Genomic DNA, 19959 nt, shown 5'->3' with positions numbered 1-19959 from the left:
AAGATACTGGAGTGAGAAATACAGCTTTCTGATAGATTAGTGTTATTAGGGGTTATGTAGGATGTGGTGAGATCCAGAGCACACTGCGCTCTTGTTGGCATGGCCCTGCTGATTGCAAAAAGGGATATTGCTGCGGCCTGGAACTCACCCTCTGGCCCGTCCCTACAAAAATGGAGAAGAGGAATGGACTGGTGTGCAACCCAGGAGAAGCGGGTGTACGAGTCGAGAGGATGCCCCCGGAAACATGAAAAGATATGGGGTGCCTGGCTGGGGCTGCGGTCATAGGTCAGAGTGGGACACAAATCCCTCGTTGTTGTACCTCGCTGGAGTAACACACATATCCCCTGAAATGTCATATGATCGAATGTCAATAATGCATAGATTTGAAATGTGTCGTACTGTCTGTACTAAATGTTTGGAAACTTGCATTTCTAAAAACAATAAAAATGTGTTTATATGATGTAAACTTTACATATATGTACCACATTTCTATTGAGATATTAATATTAAAAGCAAATCAGCTCACAGAGATGACACTGATCTTCCTACGAACTTTGACCTCCCTTGAAAGTACTGAAGTACATTACAGCACACATAACAAGAATCATGACTTTTCAAATAACATAGTTATTAGAACTCTGTGCATGGAAGAAAGGTTAGTTAATGTTGATTTAGTGGGCATATATTTTCATAGAAAAAGCCAAAATTTAAAGTGACATTGTAAGTAGGAATTGTAAACAGATGTTATTTTCCCCCTTTCCTGAGCTGGTATTGAGCACCAGAGAGATCCCTTTCTATGGGGCCCAAATTTCTCTGTAAAGGAGAGGGCCTTCCCATGCCAGAAGAGGCCTCAGGATCCCATTCCCCTGGGGGAAGATATATCACAGTGTCTGAAGAGTTCACCGCAGGGACAACGTGGTTCCATTCCCCAAAGAGTGTGAGCATACCCTGCTTACACTCCCATGCAAGGAACTCAACTTTGCTTCAACCCAGTGGAAGCAGTAAAAAGTGTGACTCCGACCCAGACAGGAGTGAAGTGAAAGTGTCAGCTCTCACCATCACCAAATGTAGTGCTGGCTGACGAGCATACTGTGGTCACAGGGGCCTTGGGCCTCTATCTTCATTGAGGCACTCACTACAAAATGAAGTGGCTGGCTCCTGCAAGGAAAGCCAGCTGGGGCCCTGGGGCTTCTCATAAGGCCCCCAATAACCCCTGCTGTGTGGGTGCCCCGGTGGGTAACAGGGCACACACTCACAAAGACGTGTCTGGCTCCCACAAGAGGTGCCAGCTGTGGCTAGGTGGGCCCTGGGACTCTGCCTAAGGCCCCGAATTACCCCTTCAGTATAAGTATACTTGGTGGGCACGTGGCACGTATCTATAAAAAATAGTTGTAAGCTTCTGCAAGTAAATCCTGCTGGAGCTGCAGTAGCCATGAGGTTCCCCTGCAGCCCCCAACTAAAAACTGAGTTGTGGTTTCCCTCTGTGGGTACCGGGTCACCCAATTAATAATAACTATGCCAGTTCTTGAGAAAGCACATGATGTTTGATGACTGGTGATCCGGATCATTATAGCTCCCCCTGCAATCTCCAACTAATATTAAATATGTGGAAGTCCTGAGTAGACATGAGGAAACCCAGAACAATAACCCAGAAACCCAGAAAAATAACCCAGGAGCTGCTTATTCATTATTTACTGCTGTCAAAAAGAGCGTCCTGTGATGTCTTTTGAGAGCTATTTAAATGTTTTAGCTTAGTAATATCCTTACAAACGGCAGGGAAACCACCAAGAATGTTCTCATGTTGTGGGGGATGCAGGAAGTGCAGCAGGCCCCGGCAGCATTTAATCATTAAGTCTGGGTCATTAAAAATCTGGCAGTAGGAAATCTTGGTGTATGTTCTTAAAAGCCCTCCCAGCTCAAGCTTTTTCCTCTTCATCTGAGAAATGTTTAAAATATTTTTTTCAGGCCACAAAATGTAATCGTAAAAACTGTTTTAAAAGAAAGACTCACACGCATTCTGTTTTTTCAAATTAGACCTTTATGAAATATTTTTATAATATTCACTATTATTAGATATTGCATTGTGTGAATTATTAAAAGATATATTTGATTTAATATATAGGTGATTTTTAGACAAAGAAGATAGATCTTCTTCCTTTACATTAATATGTCCACCTTCTGGTAAAGCCAAAAGGCACAAGTTTTATATTTTGGTGCTGTGACACTTTGACAAAGTAAGTCTGCCTGAGTGAAGCCAGGAACTTCCAGACCAGATGCATACTGCCTGTGCCAGAAGGCAGGTGATGCAGGTGATATGGCACTTACAAGGAGTTGGGTGCAGGGTCTGCCCACAGGCCAGGCTCTATGGCCAAACCAATGATTTACTCCTGACCCATTACACGTCCTTGTGACCACATACCCTAGGGCTGTATTATTTGTTAAGGTGAGAGGTGTGTGCAGCCCCCTCCCTGAGCCTCTCTTGGAGCCCAGGGACCCCAATCCCCAGGGCCAATCATTTTGTAAAGGGGAAGGGCACTGTGCTCTCAACTTCCCATGCCAGCATCTATGCAGCCTTGGGTTGGACGCAAGGCTTGTTGTGAGGGTTGGCCTCATGCAGGGATATGGATGCAGGTTCAGGCCACAGGCCAAGCTCAGTAGCTCAGTAGCTTACCCCATATGGACCACAGACTTTGGTTATTCCTGACCTTTTACAGGCCCTAAGAACCTTATCCTCCATGGCTGTATTAGTTTTTAAGGGGAGCAGGCCTATGGGCTCCCTCCCCGAGCCACTCTCGGGGCTCAGGAATCTCATCCCACTGGGCACATTTCTTTATGAATATGAGCAGGGCTTCTTGTCCACCTTCTTGTGCCGTATCAAACTCAGGTTCCCCATATCCTGGGGGACAGTGCTACACAGTGAAGAAGTGAATCCCAGGAAGATTGATATGCTCGATTGTTTGTGAATAGCCAATTGAACATTAGTAAATTTAAATTTACATTAGCAATAAATTAAATACGTATACATTTCACAATATATACCTACAAATCAACGTAAGTGTCATTTACAAAGCAGACCGCTGCGTTTCTCTGCACTTTGACTGGTTTTTATAAATCATCTCTATAGCATAAGGCAATGATGTTCTTTTTCACCGATTTTGAAAAGAAGTCGATTTCCATGTTTTTATTTTTTCCTAGATGTGATATTTTTGGGGTGAACAAACAAACGTGTGTTTATAATAACTGCAAATGAGCATGGTTGAAAATTCCAACTTCGCCTACCCTTTTTAAGAAGCTCATCATCTTTGATTGTTTTATATTATATCAAAGAAACATGTTTTTCATTTTTAACAACTCCACTTTATGTAAGCGGTTTTAAGCCAGATATCTATTGACATCATTTTCATAGCCGTCGAAATTCATTTCTATTCAGTCATTGTTGTCTATGGCCACACTGAGTATGGAAGAGAAATGCAGTTCGATAGAGTAAAATATGCCATGCCACTTTTAAATCCGCGAATACTTATCCTTTTTAGTACAGCTTTGTTGTTCACACTTCACAAATCCAAACTGACACAAGGACTTTGTTTCCTGAGAAATGACAAGACAAGGTCCCTGTAATTGAAAGCGATGGCCAGTGCTTTTATCACAGCTGACAATCCTTGCTGTAATCTAAACAAGAAATGCATCTGCGGCTTTCCGCGAGATCTGTATTGGGCATGACAGCCAGGACTGTGGCACACACTCGGGGGTTAAAAATAAAAAAAACACACGGCCATTTACAAGGACCTTAAGCAAACTTGCTGCAGCCTTTTTTTTCTTTTACTCAACTGACATTTTTCTTTATATTACATCAGTTTTATCCGAATGATCAGACAGCCACTACATGTGGTATACCCACCAGGATTATTATCTAGACCAAAGGGCCCAATGCTCATTGTAGCAGACATGTAATTCTTTACAATGTATGCCACGTTAAACGTGTTGGCTTATCTATTCAACAGCTGACTGAGCCGGCCTCTCAAGCTTTTCTCAACAACCATGTAAGAGGCGATGACAATTGTACTACTTCATAACAGCTGCATGGAACTCTGACATACACATCACAGCAACCAGTCATCTATATAAACCAATTTCAAGAGCAAAATTGCATGGTGCCTCCACTCTGCTATAAACACAATGATATCCACTCAAAGCTGATAAATGTACTGCATTTCTCCAGAGCTTTAAAGAACGAATTCCCTACATCATGCCATTCTCTCCCACAAATGATTTCTCTTGATATGCTGCCAGACTATACATACTTTAAAGATGATCAAGCGAAAAGTGCTTTCTTTAAATATATGTTTTTTAAAACAAAATGTAAGTCTTTTTCAGCAGAGTCCCTGCTTACATGTATTTTCTAAGCCACAAATATTGAGGATGTTTGGATTTCAATAATTTATATTATCTTTGCTGTTTTACCACCAGCCAAGAAGCAGGGTTTTTATAACAGAAAGCTCTGTTTACAAGTGCTCACTCGTGCTATTTAAAACACTTTTTATTAATATGTAAGTCATCATTGTCTCATTTGTAAAACATTCTTGACTTCTTGCTTCAAAAGAGCAAGAAACAATGAGGTGATAAAACATGTTTAAACAATTTGAGAATAAAAACTGGACATTCAATTAAAATCAGTGAGAAAAATACATCCCATAAATGTTGCTCAATTTTAAGTTATACACAATGAAAGTGCACAATGTTATTCTATGAGACAGATGCTCTCTTAATTCTATGTAATTTGCAATATTTAGTTCACAAACACAATGCTGATTAAGTCATCACAGATCAAAATATAACAACATTGTGGCCCATATTTATACTTTTTGACACAAAACTGCGCCAACGCAGTTTTGCGTCAAAAAAATTAGCACCGGCTAACGCCATTCTGAAGCGCCATGCGGGCGCCGTATTTATTGAATGACGTTAGCCGGCGTTAGCCGCCGGCGCCGTCTGGTGTGCGTTAAAAAAAAACGACGTACACCAGGCAGCGCCGGCGTAGGGGGATATGGAGCTTGGGCGTCAAGAAATGGGGCAAGTCAGGTTGAGGCAATTTTTTCGCCTCAACCCGATTTGTGCCATTTTTTTTCACTCCCAACCCCCATAGAAATGACTCCTGTCTTAGCAAAGACAGGAGTCATGCCCCCTTGCCCAATGGCCATGCCCAGGGGACTTCTGTCCCCTGGGCATGGTCATTGGGCATAGTGGCATGTAGGGGGGCACAAATCAGGCCCCCCTATGCCACAAAAAAAAAAAAAAACACACTTACCTGAACTTACCTTAATGTCCCTGGGATGGGTCCCTCCAGCCTTGGGTGTCCTCCTGGGGTGGGCATGGGTGACAGGGGGTGTCCCTGGGAGAATGGGGGGGCACCTGTGGGCTTCTTCAGAGCCCACAGGTCCCTTAACGCCTGCCTTTTGCAGGCGCTAAAAAACGGCGCAAAAGCGGCCGTACGTCATTTTTTTGGCGTGATTTTTGCCCGGGAGTATAAATCCCACGCACATGCCTCGGAGTCGATTTTTTAGACGGGAACGCCTACCTTGCATATAATTAACGCAAAGTAGGTGTCCACGCTAAAAAATTACGCTAACTCCATGGACTTTGGCGCTAGACGCGTCTAACGCCAAAGTATAAATATGGAGTTAGTTTTGCGTCGAAATTGCATCAAAAAAACCGACGCAATTTCGGTGCAAACGGAGTATAAATATGCCCCTGTATGTGTGCTTGTGTAAACAAATGTTCTTCATAATTTCACTCCTGGTTGACTGTTTTTTTCTTAATGATTAGTATAGGTTTGTATCTATAAACATTCATATGAACTATAACATATATGCAATTTAGTAATCCATTGTGTACATTACAGTGCTGGATTTAGTGATGAGTAGGTCACTGTGTAACTGAAACGAAGCAGTACTTAACAGTACAGCTCTCAGTAGGGCGAACCCTGTCTTGGGCCTCTTATGTTCTGAATGCAGCAGGAAAAGGCTGATTTGCATTTGGCTGGGCCTAATCTGAGGTGCATGGTACACAGTGGGCGAAAAACAATGGATGGGGATGCAGCCGGCGTGAGTGGCTGAGATACATGTAATCATTCCACCAATCATGTTTTTGCTTATTCTGGCAAACATGCTCACTTTTTATTAACAATTTATTTTCATATGGATGTCATCACTGGATGCACCAGAGCCAATGCTAATAAAAAGAAGCACATTTGACACATATGTCATGGTATATTGCTAATGAATAAATATGTAAATACACATAAACACACATATATAATATATATTCACTTAAAAAAAAAAAAAGGTTACAGGGATCTTATAGTTCAGTTCTAAATGTACTCGCACAAAACCATAGAAATTCAGCAGTTATAGTTATGGTTAGCTCAAGTAACTATAACTCGTGCCATAGGGTAACTATAAATTGGGCCCTCACCATGCACAGTTTTCTCCTCAATTATTTTACTGATATTATCAATTATGTTATCAGAGATGTCATGAGTGGTGTAATATGTAGGGTAATTAGCAGTGCCTGGCAAGGTAGCGAGATATAGTTACTTGAGCTAACCATAACTATAGCTGCTAAACTTCTATGGTTTCCTGAGAGTGAATTCAGATCCTAACTATAATGTCTCTGTAACCTTTGTTTTTTTATGCAAATTTCAATATCATTTTAAATGCAATTTCCTGAATAAAATGTACCTGTAACCTTTGTTTTTTTCAGTGAATTGTTTTTTTTTTTTAACATTAAGTAATTTTAGTTACTTTATGTTAATCTAAATCTTCACGCTCAAAAAAGCAAGGATGCAAACACCTCCATCAAAGATTACAGATAACTTTTCAAGGTGGAAATGCAGAGAAAAACATTTTCTTTGCCTTGACCATGCACAAGTAATAATTATGATTAGTACTTTAAAGAAGTGGAGCTTGGAAATGGGTACCTGCTTTGTTTATATCTGTGAGTGCTTCCCTTTGAGGTTTGAGTTCTGTCAAATGAGCATTGTGTTAGAATGAATCCTTTCCTGCATATTTATTCAAGAAGTGGCTACCGTTTGTGCAGAATTTCTACACAACTAGAGTACTTTCTACTGGGTAATAAGTAAGCGCTACCTTGTTGGGTATAAGTATAGTGCATCATCTATACTACAGCTGTGTATAGGATGCCCAGGTAATGTCTCCAGTGACCTTGTGTGTCTATAACTTTGCCAATGTTATTGTTCCTCGAGCGTCTTCATCAGATAACTTTTCAAGGTGGAACTGCAGAGATAATACACTGGGATGATTTCTACTTTTTAGGCCTAGACAGTGTGAATGCGCTGTCTGGAAGACCTGTTGCATGGAGTATAGCCATTTGCTCCCACCTGCTGCTGCCTGCCACTTCCAATAGGTTAAAGGCAGTGTCACTCTTGTGTGGCCTCCTAAGTGGTTTGGCAGCCGACACATCACTTCCTGTACTTGGCTGAGGAGCACTGGCCAAGTACAGTTTACTTACGCCTGGAATGTTTTTCTGTTCTTTCGAAGGACTATTTTTCTCTGTTTTCTGCCTCTCTTGTTTGTCAGTAAGCAGTCGTGTTCACCTGCGCGGTTCATTTTCCTCGTTTGCCTGTCACTTGGCCCTTACTTTACATAATCAGTCATTGTAAGTAGGTGTGTTGTACCTGTGTTTTGTACTTTTTTTGTTGCTTTATATGCATGAAATCGATCTAGGAATAAATCTTCAACAGCTGCTCTCCCTGCACGGTGGGAGAGCCAATACTATAATATTCACTGCACTGGGGGAAACTCACCACATAATGCTTTGCAGGCATTCATTTTACAATACATTTCTGTCCATAATTCAGCATGTGGTGGCACTAGGGCAATGGGACCACTACCAATACTAGGTGAGAGGGGGCCCAAATATCATAACCTCTTCCACCATTCAATGTGGATTTCATATCCCTTGTGGCTGATACTTTTGTAGTTATAGCTGAGAGGAGTTTGTGTTATAAGTGCCTTGCTGATAATAGTTTTTGGACAGTCCTGCTTAGCTTGCAAATGTGTAGTGCGCTATGCTTGGTATGCTGTTGATTGCTGCAAGGAACTACTAATTTACTTGGTTTGATAGGGACATCTAGCCACTATCAGTGATATTGCACCTTCTACTAATGAATCAACAAAGTTTATTTCTGATGACAGTTTAATGTATTCAGAGAAACTCAGCCCTTAATGCTTTGCAGGCATATGTTTTACGACACATTTGTGCCCATAAATCAGTTTGTGGTGGTCCTAGGGTAATGGGACCATCCACAAAACATTCAAAACGGTGTGTTCTTCCATTTCAGGCCATCTTGTGGGTCACACTAGGTGATAGGGGCCCCCGATATTTTAATCTCTTCCACCATTTAATGGTCATTTAAATTATCTTGTTACTAAAACTTTTATTTTTTTATAGCTGAGAGGAGTTTATGTTATATGGGCGTTGTTTGTAATAGTATTCTGATTGTCCTGCTTGGCCTGCAAATGTATAATGTGCTATGCTGTTCATCTCCAAAGGATAATTGATCCAAGGTACTACAAACTTTGGGGGCTCAACAAGAACATCTAGCCACCACCAGAGGTACTGAACTTTCTATTAATGAACGAACACAGTTTATTTCTGATAATGGTTTAAAGTATTCACTGAAACTCACCCCGTAATGCTTTGCAGGCATTCGTTTTACAACACAATTGTGCCTAAAACTCAGTTTGTGGTGGTCCTAGGGCAGTGGGATAAGTACCCACATATTCCTATCATCTCTAATAGCATCTCAGAATGTTTCAAAAAGTGAATGCTTTTTTGGCCCAAGAACATTTTTACTGCATTTAACTCCACCTGATGTGAGTTAGATGTATACAGTGAAACAACATCTATTGTAACCAACAAATAATCCGATTGCCATACTACACCATCCAACGCTCTTAAGAAATCTCCAGCATCTTGTATGTATGAATTCAAACCTTTTACCATTGGGGCCAGATAGTGATCTATATAGTTTGAAATACCTTCATATAGCGAGCCACAACTTGATATGATGGCCTACCAGGAGGTTTATCTAGGATTTTGTGGATTTTAGGCAAGAAATATATTGTTGGCATAGTTGGATTATTGTTCATCATATATAACTTCTCATCATAACTGATTAATCCTTCTGAGTACCATTTGTCTAATCTTTCATTCAGATCCCATATTAGGTCATTGATGGGATTTTGCATCAATTTACAGTAATTTACATTCATATTCAATTGTCTCAGTGCTTCCTCTACATAGTCATCTTTGTTCTGAATTACAGTATTACCCCCCTTGTCCGCAGGTTTAATAAATATTGTTTGATTGTCCATTAAACCTTTCAATGCCTGTCTTTGTTCCTTTGTCAGATTTTCCTTATCTTTTTGCTGAGGAGATTGTAATTTCTCTGAATCACTCACTACCAAATCATTAAATATGTCAATTTTGTTTCCTGGTGAGAGAGATGGGCAAAATTTAGATTTTGGTTTGAATTTTGTTTTGATACTAAAATCAGTCTCAATGCCCAAAGTGGCCAGTATTTCTGTTTCAGTCAGCTCTTCATCTCTTAAATTATGAGTCAAGTCAGGAATTGTTTTTAAATCAGTACTTTGTTCAATGTTTAAATCTAAGTTTTCAAAATAAGACCCTCCTTCTGGTGTCGCTAAAGAGCCTAGTTTGGAGAAGTATTTTGCCAGTTTCAGTTTCTTTACAAATTTATAAAGATGAATTCTCGTTTGAACGAAATCCTGATGTTGCTCTGGGCAAAAACTTAAACCTTTCGATAGCACTGCTATTTCTACTTTATTTAGTTCATAATTTGAGAGGTTGACAATCAAATTCTCAGATTGCCCAACCACCGACTGTGGGAGCTGTAAATTCATTGTTCTTTCCGACTGCGTAACATGTAGTCTTTTCCTTTTGCCCCTCCTTGTCTTCCTCCTCCTGTAGGGTCTCGCCACCCCTGGCCCCTGCCTCTCCCAGCCCTTCCTCTGTTTCTTGGTGTCGTTTGATCCAGATACACCAGTTTCATTTCGTCTAAAAAAGTTGTTTTCCTTAAATTTTTGCTTGTGCCTTCACCTTCACTTAAATCTGTTTCTGATCCACTCGTTTCTGTGTTCTTAGTCTGATCTAAATCTATCTGTCCCGCATGAAGCTGTTGTTTCAATATGTCAAATCTTTTGGCAAAGGTCAGGATCCGTCCTGTTTCATAATCTTGAGCATCTCTCAAAAACTTACTTTTTTCCGTTCCTCTATTTGATTTCCATATTTGTCAAGGAAGGTGTTTATAGTTTTTTTACATTTTTCCTTTTCTTCTTCTTGGTCTAACATCGCTATTTGTTCCTCAAGTTCTTTAATATTTTGTCTAAGTTTTTCAATATCATGTTTAGCGTATTTAATTAGAATCTCCAGCATGCGTTTTGAACATTCCATGGTGTTCATGCCCCATTCTTCAAGCATTTCAGGACTTATGTCTGAATGATTAGGTAAAATGAAAATCCTCAGACCTCTAGGGACTCTCCCTACTTGTATGTATTTTTGCAATGTCATTGTTTCCCAACTTTTTGAAATTTCTTTTTCATAAGACGTTCCAATTGCAAAAACAAATGTTTAACATTCTTTTTCGGAACCATACCTATACTTGTTGATGGTTGTCCTTGATTTCGAGTGCTACTGGTAATTTAAAAAACTGATTCCGCTCTCTGAATACGTTTAGCTAGTCTTTCTTCCATATTCCTATTAGATTGCTCGGCCTCTGCTTGATGGGAATTGCAATGTCATCTGCGAGGGATATCGAGTTATGATTAATTGGTGGGGTTTGCTTGAAATCAATTTCTATTAGTCCGTAGAATCCTGTGTGGCTAATAAGACCAAACTTTCTTGTACTTAATAGCCACTACTAGAGAGTGATTACAATTCTTGTGACATCCAATAATCTTAATGTTCTTTATACTAGATTTGGAGCCTGTTGGTATCAATATAGCCAGGTACTATAGTGGAGTGCCGGGGAGATACACTGTACTTCGTATCAAACAATATTCTGATTTGTGATTCTTACTCATAACATCTGGATCATAGCACAACACCATTCAATTGGGCACTTTTCAACTGCCATACTTTTATTTATATATATATATATTTATCACTGGGTCTGATGTTCCTGGGGGCCGATCGCAGCCCCCAGAGAAACCACACACATATTGACAAAAGTTATACATATATATATATATATATATATATATATATATATATATATATATATATATATATACACACATATATATAGATAGATCTATATGTATACATATCTATCTATATAGATATATCTATGCTCACAGACGATGCCCTGTCAATTTTTTTTTTATTTGGCCCCTGTGGACCGACCCCCCAAGTCAAATCCCTGGTGTCTAGTGGGGTTTCCTAAATGGTTCAGGAAGGCCTTGTTTAAAATGGGAGAGACCCTTTTCAAACAAGGCCTTTCCGAACGTCGGAACGGCCGTTTGGGGCTCCTTTCCCCACTGGAGCAGGAAGCGGCATGGAGAAAACAAAACAGTGACGTCATCGGCCCTCGCGGCGCGCTGACAATCGAAATGGGTGCGTGGGAGCCCCGGGGGGTGACACAGAAGATCTTCTGTGTCTCCCGGGGTATTATTTAACCTCTTCCCTGGTGTCAGCCACTGGTCGTGGCCCGCACCAAGGAAGTAGTGTGGGCATCAGCCAGTAGCCAACACCCGCACTGTAGGGGTTAATAAAATACAATGTAAACATCAAATATATTGTAAATAAAAATATTGTCTTCCAAATTATCAACAGAATATTTGAAAAATTAAACAAATCATCCGTAAAAACGTAGCACACTACATAAGTATTTCTTAAATATCCATTTATTATAAAATGCATATATTAAAGGATAACAAACTATAGAAACACACAAGGTACCAGACAAACATGACATGTTTAAAATAAGATTTGCGATATGAACAATTAAATAAATTATATAATAAATGAAAATAACAACATTTAAAAAAGTAGGGTTTAAATTAGAGTATGGCAGATGGAGCAGAGGCTATCAGGGTGGTGGAGGACTGACTTTACTCCATCTGATAAATTTAGAGTTCAATTCCAGCCTGCAGTAAATTCTATTGATTTGTACGAACCACTGTCATGGAAGTTCATAAAAACATACAAAGCCATTTAACCTCTTGCATGCGTCAGAAAGCCGGGAGCCATTGAGTGCTGCAGTGCTCGTGTCCAGGGGAACACACAAACTGTGAGTACTTTTAGAGATGTTTTTAAAAAAGGACCCACATTTGGCGTGGATAGCTTATGTGGACAAAAAGTTATGAAGGCCTAAGTGCAAATTACCCCAAATAGCCTAAAAAGGGCTTAGCTTTTGGCAGGGGGGGGGTTGAGGGGGAGGAAGGTCCAGCAGCTAAGAGGTTAAAGACATTATTTTTGTAATTAATGTTTTTTCACACAGTATTAGTGTTTTACAATATTTTTGTAGACATCATTTTTTATTTAAATATTTTTGTGCATTACCTAACTAATATAGAAAAGGGATATTTGTATGTGCTACATGGGTAATGATAAACGAAAACAACAAAATTGTTGTTGTCTATATTATGCCATATAAGTCATCAATGAGACCAGATCGGTTAAAAATATTGTGAAAAAGTTGTATAAGGAAAACGAGTGAGAGTAATGCTTTGGGCAACATACTAATACAGTAAACTGAAAGGCATGGTTAACTGTGCTATTAAAACATCATCAGTCAATTTAAAAAGTTCAAACAAAAGATATAGGTGTTTGATGGTGATATTCTTTTGCTATAAACAGAGAATTTATCTAAGGCTAAGTAAAGTTTTTATTATACAAACATTATTTACCTACTTTCACTGTATTCTTCTCTTCCTATAGCTCATAGGTGGTGTCATGTAAAAAAAAAAATAATAATAAGCTCACAAACCCTCCGATTCAGTAAATATGAAGGTTTGGTACAATTAAAAAACATTTTGAACTTTTTAAACTGTTAATGACTCCTTACAAGTTTGGTGCTGATGAGACCGCCAAACTTGCAGTGGTGGTCGGACCGCCGCACTCCTGGTGGTTCATCTACCAGATTATGACACTGAAAGTCGGACTGCCAGGAGACTGCCACCACCACCACCAGGATCAAGGATCCCAATGGGTTGGTGGTGGTCAAAGTAATGGTCAATCATGGTAGCACTGAGTTGAGCACTCTTGTGCTGAACATAACTTCCCTTTCTGCCAGCCTTTTCATGGCGGGGTCCCTCGGTGAAAAGGTTGTCGGAAAGGTAGTGTTGTAAGCCACAGGGGACCACCTACCCAGCACCCTTGGAATACACACTGTCTGCTAAGCAAGACAGTGTCCTTTCTGAGGGGGCTGGGGGCAACCTCTGTGCGATGGCATTGGCCTCAGCTCCCTGTGGAGCTTAGGCCAATGACACTGCACTGTTTTGACTGGGCTGACTGGTGAAAACCTCCTAATATGGAAGTTTTTGCTGGTCAGCCCAGTGGAAACATTGTAATAGGAGGACCAGGGCATTCAATTTTAAAGGTTTTAGTGAAAACAGCTCCTGAAAGCACCACTAGTGGTCATCTGGTCATGCTAGACAAGGGTAAAGTGACAAGTTAGGCCAATGGATGATACAAGGAGGGATCATGATGAAGGATACAAGGGCCAGGTTAGTTCCTCTGAAGAGTTACCTTCACAGTTCCATTGCAAAGAGTTCCTTTTGTATTGGAGGAGGTCAAGAGTCTGAGGATTACAGCATGAAGCATGAAGTCGAGCATATCAGGTGGTTATTGCTGTAGAATGAAGATCCAGTTGTCACTGGAGCTTTAAGTTGGAAGTTGTTGAAGGCTGTTGTTGCTGTAGCAAGAAGTGCAAGTCTGGCATTGCTGGTCATCACTGACTGTCTTTGTCGATGTTAAGAGAAGATCTCGTAATTTCACGTTGGCAGTTGTTCCAGGCTGAACATTTCAGCGTGAACGGGCCCGCTTGCTGTCACAAGGAGCCCAAACTTCAGGGATTTTCATATTTTCTCTTAGGATGAGCTCTAACTGATGCCATTCAAGAGTCCAGTGCATGGGGGCACTTCTTGGGGTTCAGAACGTGCTCCACCAGAGGTTAGCAACAGGGCTTAGGTGGGTCCAGGCAAGTCACTTGCTCTTGATCAGATGGTTAGTTGCAGGAAGCCCTCTGAAGCTTTGTGTGCTCTTGTAACTCACTATGGAGCCAAATGACCTTTGGAGTCATTCTTGACAGCCTAGGAAAAAAGCAAGCAGGTCCAGGCTTCCTTTTCAGAAAGCAAGACAGTCATTTAAGCAGCAGGACAGTCCTTTATCAGCAGGGCAGTGCTTCTTCTGAATCTTCCATAGTTCCAGTGTTCTTCTGAGTGGTTTTGGGGGTCCAATAGTTATACCTGGTAACATCCTTTGTGTGTGGGGTTGTCTTACCCGAACAGTAGTTCTGGAAAGTTCATCCTTTTCTCCTGGTTAAGGCTCCAAACAGTCAAGGCTGACAAAAAGCCAGGGAATGCCTGGTGTCAGGTTCCTTTGTGTGTGCAGTAGACAAAGCCCTTTGAAGTGTAACTGGGGCTATTTACATGCCCTCCAAAGTCATTCTATCCTGATGGCACATCCTGCCAATACCTAAGACCATTTTGTGTCACTGTCTATAAGTAATACCCAAACCCCAAAAGCAGAACTATTTACAGTCATGTGACCCAGGACAACTGGCAGAAAGAAACAGTTGAAAGGGACAGAAAATGCCAACTTCCTAAAAGAGGCATTGTCAGAATTGCAAATTAAAATCAATCCAACTTCACCATTAAAGTGATTTTAAATTATCATTCATTTGAGTGTAAAGAACATATCAGACTCTTCTTCCAATCTAAAGATAACAGTGTTAGTCAATGTGAGTGATAGTCTTACACCAATGAAAGGTGACTTTAGGAGTTTTTCACTGTCAGGACATGTAAAACCTAACCAAATGTGCTCTTTATTAAATATGATGAACCCTGGCCTATGAGCCTCTAGGGCCATCCTTAGGAGTGACTTATAAGTAATCGAAAAGGAAGGTTATGGCCTGCCAAAAGGTTTATTTACCAGGTCTAAATGGCAGTTTAAACTGCCCACAAAAGGCTGTAATGGTATGCTTGAGACATGTTTTACTTTTAGTGAGTGGCACAATGAATGTTGCAGCCGACTAGTAGTATTTAATTTACCTGCCTGGGTACTGGTGGCACAGTTCACTAGGGACTTAGGGTCAGATGTAGGTAGGTATGAAATTGCAACTTGCAATTTGCGAGTCATAGCGACTCGCAAATTGCAACTCGCAATCCGAGATGCAGAAAGGTGTCTCAGACACCTTCTGCGACTCACTATGGGGTCGCAAAGACCCACCTCATGAATATTAATGAGGTGGGTCGCAGTTTGCGACCCCATAGCGAGTCTAGGCACTCACGGGGATAGTGGCCTGCTGGAGACAGCAGACAACCATGTCCGTGACTGCTTTTTTAATAAAGCAGTTTTTTTTTTTTTTTTTGCAGCCCGTTTTCCTTAAAGGAAAACGAGCTGCAAAAAGAAAATATTCTGAAACCATTTGGTTTCGGTTTTTTCAGAGTAGGCAGTGGTCCATAGGACCACTGCCTGCTCTGAAAAAATATTTTTGTAGCATTCACAAAGGGGAAGGGGTCCCATAGGGACCCCTTCCCTTTTGCAAATTAGTTACTATCCACTTCAAGTGGATGGTAACTGCGAGTTGGTTTGCGACCGCATTCGCGGTCACAAACCAACTTTGCATGGCGATGCGGTCGCAAATAGGAAGGGAACACCCCTTCCTATTTGCGAGTCGCAGCCTTAAATTGCGAGTCGGTACCGACTCGCAATTTGAGGTTGTGCATCACGTTAAGCCTTTTGCGCCTCGCAAACTGCATTTTTCACCGTTTGCGAGGCGCAAAAGGCTTCCTACATCTGGCCCTTACAGATAAATTAAATGGGCCATGTAAGGATAGTCTAATTTTACCATGTTTGAAGGTGAGAGCACAATCTCCGTAGCACTGAATAGCAGTGGTAAAGTGCACAGGGTATTTGGATAAAATATTGAGTTTTAAATATTGAGTTAGAGAAATATCCCAAAAAAAATATCGTGGTACAAAAATATGGTGATGCAGAAATAGAGTTTTCAAGAATATTGATTTTTAGGTAATGAATATCATTATCCAAAAATATTGTGGTTGTTAATACAATTTTCAATATTATGGCCATAAAAATGTGTTTTAGTTCATATATTACTTTTCTGTTTGTATAATTGTTAATATTTTTAAATATATATTTTGCAACGTTAAGTATATTATACTTGTTAATTTAACTGCTAATAGGAACTTATTGTGTCATAGGGGGTTGCTAGGTTTGTAGGGGTATAGAGTGAGAAGTTAATTAGGCATAGTAAATTGAAAATTTATAATAATACTAATAATAATAATTATAATAATTAAAAATTAATTTATTGGTTATTATTTTAATTGACTAATAATTATGTAAATGGTACACTAATTATATTTTATAGGTTATATATTAGGTGTGGGATGCTGGGTTTGTAGGGGTACAGGGTGGATAAATTAATTAAGTGGTGATTAATTAACAGTTAATTATTAATTTAGTATTTTTTATTAAATTCTGTAAATTGTGTAATAATTATACTTAATAAGTTATGTATTAGTTGTGTGCTGCTGGGTTTGTAGGGGCATAGAGTAGAAAGTCATTTAGGTAATAATTAATTATTAATTTATTAACACATATTTGATTGATTATTCATTATGTGAATTGAGTTGACTAGTAGGCTTGTGAGTATACAGTGTGGGAAGTTTATTAAGTAATAAATAAGAACAAATATTTTTTATTGATAATTAGTTATTAAATTGTTTTATAATGATTGCATTTGTTTAATTGTTTTTTTTATATGTCTATATATTTTATACTTAATTACCAATGTTTTATTAAAGTTTGTATATTTGTTGTAAATTAATAGGGCTATTCAAATATGTTATTTGTTTGAAAGGAAGTATTTCCATACTGCTGCACAGACTGCAGTGGGAATAGTACACATTACCTTCTGAATTATAATGTTTTCCTTACTGTTGCACGCACTGGAGTGGGAATGGAAATTGTTACCCTCTGAAGTAAAACATTCCCCTACTGTTGCACAGTCTGGAGTCAAAATATTAAATTTAGCCTCTCTGAAGTCCATTTGTCTTCCTACTGTTGAACAGACTGGAGTAAGAACAGTAAATTTAGGCCCATATTTATGGATTTTGGTGCAAGATTGTGCCTACTAGCACCATTCCATAGCACCAGCAGTGCGCCATATTAATGAGTGGCACACAGTGATGCAAAGGTCAGGCTAGCATCTACAGAAAAGATGCTAGCCATGGGGGGAGGGGGTGGGCAGGAATGACACTTGGCTGGTTAGCGGCAATAAATATGCCGCTAACCAGCCTAGCGTCATTTATTGATGTACTACCACCCAAACATGTCTCCTGTCTAAGTAAAGACAGGAGTCATGCCCACCACCCCAGTGGCCAGTACAGGGGACCAGTGTCCCCTAGGCATAGCCATAATATCAAGCGTCAGGTAAGAGGCCCCAATGTCAGTGAATAAATAAAATATATAACACTTCCCTATACTTACCCAGGATGGGGTCCCCATCCTATGGCATCCCTCTGGTGTTGGTGGGGGTGTTCCTGGGGCTTAGAGTGGGCACCTGTGGGCCCATTCCTTGCAGTTTAGCCATGGAAATGGGTCCACAGGTCCCCTAATGCCTGGTCAGACCCAGATGTTAAATAATGGAGCTAACCAGGCTTAGCACCATTATTTGGGTCAGCCTACTCCTTGAGGGTCATTTTTGCACCGCAGTATAAATAAGGCGTTAGGGGTTAGTGTAATATTGTGGATGAGAACGCCATCCTTTCATCTAATTAGCGTAAGGTAGTTGCTTCATCCCCAATATGGCGCTAACCCCTATATTTTGACACTAGACGAGTCTAGCATCAAAATATAGAGTTAAGTTTGCACCGTTTTAGTGTAAAAATAAATGATGCTAAAACAAAATCCAAAGTTATTTTTACTGTTGCTTTACAGAGCGCAATGCTTTTCCTACCATTGCACATACTGGAGTGGGAATAGTAAATGTAACCCCACCGAAGTCCAATGCTTTTCATACTGTTGCACAGAGTGGAGTGGGATAGTGAAATGAATTCCTTGAAGTCCAAGACTTTTCCTACTGTTGCACAGACTGTTGTGCAAACTAAAGTGGTAATAGTAAGTTTAACCCCTCCAAAATTCAAAGTTTTCTCTACTGTTGCACAGACTAGAGAGAAAATAGTAAATTTATCACTCAGAAGTCCAATGCTTTTCTTACTGCTGCACTGACTGAAGTAGGAATGGTACAATTTCCCCCTCCAAAGTCCAACGCTTTCCCACTGTTGCACAAACTACAGTGGGAATAGTAAATCCTACTCCTCTGAAGTCCAACATTTTCCCTTGTGTTGCACACTGTGATATATGTATATCATTTGATTATTTGCTTCATTTTATAGTATGTGTGTACATATGTTTTTTTTTTCCATTTTACAATATTTTTTATTTGATTGTTTTATCACATCATGTTTAACTCTTATTTTAAGTTTTGCAGTACATTTGTTATTTTTAATATATATATATATATATATATATATATATATATATATATATATATATATATATATTTATATATACACATATACATGCTAAACAAATAAAGGTTACAGGGATGTTATAGTTAGGTTAAGAGTTTACATACACAAAACCTTAGAAATTCAGCTATTATAGTCAGAGAGTAGGGGTTTCCTCAAGTAACTGTAACCCATGCCCTGAGGTAACTGTAACTTGTGCCCTCGCCATGCACGATTTTTTTATCAATAGTTTTATTGCAAATTGTCCAGTAATATTATCAATGATGTCATAAAAGATAGTGTTGGAAAGTGGCATATTGTTAAGGGCAGGTAGGTACCTGCACTTAGCAATAGGCTACAAACCCCCAACCCCCACCATGTCCAGTTAAGTTCTCAATAAATTAATCCCAGCTCAACCCTTGTTAGCTTGGTCACGATCGGTTAGGTTTTACTTAGGATATAGGTATGTATAGCATTTAATATTAACAAAATAGTAAATAAATAAAATAGAATATATTTTTATATTTAAAATAACACCAAAATAACAAAAATCCAATGTGGGAAACCGGAGATATGAATTTTTAAAGATTAAATATTTTATAGCACCTAGAAATAAGAAGCGCCACTTGGGACATCTGGTCGTAATCGACCGGGGCAAAGTCAAAATTTGAGGTCGACCACGATGGAGCCCTGATCAGCTTTACTGAGCGGGAAGCCACGGTTAAAGTTTTATCTTCACAGTTAAAAAAGTTCTTGAGGATTTCTCTCCAACCAAGACAAAGTCACAAGTTGAGGCTGACCACCCTGGGGCCCTCTTCAGATATGCTGCGTAGAAGGCCTCAGTCACATTTTCTATGTTTGGACTTAGAAACACTTTCAGAAAGATTTCCTCCAACCGGGACCACGTCGAAAGTTGAGGCCTTGGTCAAACTTTTACTTTCACACTGGTGTGGCTAAGTTTCCCTTAACACACCCCTTTCCAGCCCTCTCTTAACCTAATCTGGGGTTGCAGAAAATGGGAGTGATCCAGTTGTTGTCCCAAATGTCCTTCCCTCCTTTGAAGTCCAGTTTGGATGTTCAACCCCCATCTTGTTCTACAATCTGCTGAGGCAAATCTCCTCCCACTAGATGTTTCCTTTGTCTCAGCCCAAGACACTTC

Source organism: Pleurodeles waltl, chromosome 3_1 (assembly GCF_031143425.1).
Source record: "Pleurodeles waltl isolate 20211129_DDA chromosome 3_1, aPleWal1.hap1.20221129, whole genome shotgun sequence".
Classification (NCBI taxonomy): Eukaryota; Metazoa; Chordata; class Amphibia; order Caudata; family Salamandridae; genus Pleurodeles; species Pleurodeles waltl.
This window is presented reverse-complemented; position numbering follows the sequence as displayed.